This window comes from Ochotona princeps, chromosome 2, assembly GCF_030435755.1.
Source record: "Ochotona princeps isolate mOchPri1 chromosome 2, mOchPri1.hap1, whole genome shotgun sequence".
Taxonomy (NCBI): domain Eukaryota; kingdom Metazoa; phylum Chordata; class Mammalia; order Lagomorpha; family Ochotonidae; genus Ochotona; species Ochotona princeps.
In genome coordinates, this window is record NC_080833.1 from 111,274,658 (window position 1) to 111,276,771 (window position 2,114).

Genomic DNA, 2,114 nt, shown 5'->3' on the forward strand with positions numbered 1-2,114 from the left:
CTAGCTGAGTTAGTACATTGGATTCTAGCTGTCTTTTAAATGTGCCTGCATAGATTCATTTAGTTCAAAGTATAATTATTCCTTCATCCCTGACATACTGTCTTCAGCAAAATATCTATGTTTTTCTGATGTAAAATACCAGATTATTTTACTTCCTTGAACATCTAATCTTAGGTCTTATTGTTGAACTGACAAACTGAAACATGTGGAAACAATTTTGCCAAAGAAAGTTAAGTTGTCACTCTCATTATGTTAAGAAACTCAACAGTTGGCAGGCTCTGGATGTTGAGTTTGGTTGTTCTATTTGAACTCATGACTGAATAACTATAAGGCTACTATCTTTTAGTAGATCCCTGACCAAGCAAGGTGCCATTAGCTTGTCCCAGCTATTCTGCAACCAGCTCATCCTTGGTTTTTGTGATTCAGTATACTTAAAGGGTCCAGTGTACCTTGCCCATCTGGTGGAATTCCCTATGATCAGCTGGAGGAAGAGACAAAGCCTCCTCTATTCTGGTTTAAATATGCCAGCTTGAACTGAAGGTGACTATTACAATACTATAGCCCTACTCAGGACTGTGAAAAAAGTGGACATCCAAGTGTTCCACTCTGCCTGGAAGATCAGATTCCAAAAGTGGGGATCTAATCTGACTTGTGAGCTGTGGCTGGTGGTTGGATTCGTAAGATCAAGGATTCAGAAAGAATCATATTGAAGATTAAGGAAGAGTCATCCTGATGGATCTCTCTGAATGACCCAGAGTATGAGAGTATTTGTGTCTTATGTGAACACTCTCGTAACACTGTAGGGGAAGATCCAAAGAATGAGGAGGGCAATGCCAATCTGCTTTGAGTGACCATTGGGGAACAATCCTTGCTCTCTACTCCAGTTATTGCTCAAGGGCTTATGTAACAGGTGGCTTGGCAGCATCTGTTTATCAAGGACACTCAGACCACTACTAAGTTCTAAGCATGAACCTGAAACTTTCTAGAGGGCCAAAGCCTTTGCTCTGTTTCTGTTAGATCTCTTCTTCCTGAGGGCAAAATTTTTTATCACTTTAAAAGAAAACTTCATTCATTCAAAATTATTAATAATACATCGTGTATTATAAACAGTTCTAGGTGTTTGAGAGATATATCAGTGAACAACAAAGGCAAACATTGATGTCTTTAAGAAACTTATAGGATATCATCTACAAAAGCACAGACTGTTTGGTTTTTAGTTTTTTAATATTAATCAGAAGCTGTAAAATCAAACATCCATGCAAAATTGTTGTGTATTTCCTTCACTCCTTCTCCACTCATTAGAATAATTCTCACATTAACTCTTTGTAGCAGCCCTATTTATTATTGAATAAAAAATAGTATTGGGAGAACACAGCTGTGTTACGGATACTTGTTGCTGTGGAGTTGGTAATTTTTCCTAAGTATTTTCAGTGGGCAGATCTAAGAAATATATTTTGCTTTTATATTAGTTATGCTTTTACACATTGCTTTTAAAAAGCAGAGTTTATCAAGAGTTTATGCAAGTGTTTCCAATGTAAATTTGTGTTTACGGAGTTGTAACTCAACTAACCAGGTTATGTTTGTACCTCTTTTCTCTGATGTTGAAAATCTTTGTGGCAATGACATGACTACATTTAACTTTTGGAAGGTCGGCCTGGACCTTGTTTCTCTAACTTTTGTCATGATTCTGTAAAGCATTAACAATCTCTCTTAAATCTCTGTTTCTGTAAACAGTTTGGGGTGAGTTTTTCTGTCTGCATCTGCATCCCAGCTATGAAGGCAGAAGAGTCTGTGCAGTCATAGTGCACCTGCCCACGGTAATACCAACTGATGCAGGCGATTTCACAGTGAGATGTGGTTGGAACATTCAGCAGCACACAGGATCACTCACTCTTCCACTTCTGGGAACATCCCAGTTCACCAAACTCTGTATGTCCTATTCTCTCCTGTTTCCTTCCCTTACATCAAACTCTGTAAATTAAGTGAAACCCAGAGCAGGCAAAGAGTGACATCTGTCCATCCCAGCCACCTCAGCAAAGTCTTCCAGAGGCCATTTTGCTTCAGGAGTCTTTGGAATGAATGAACACAAGAGAGGTTTGGAAAGCTGAGACTAA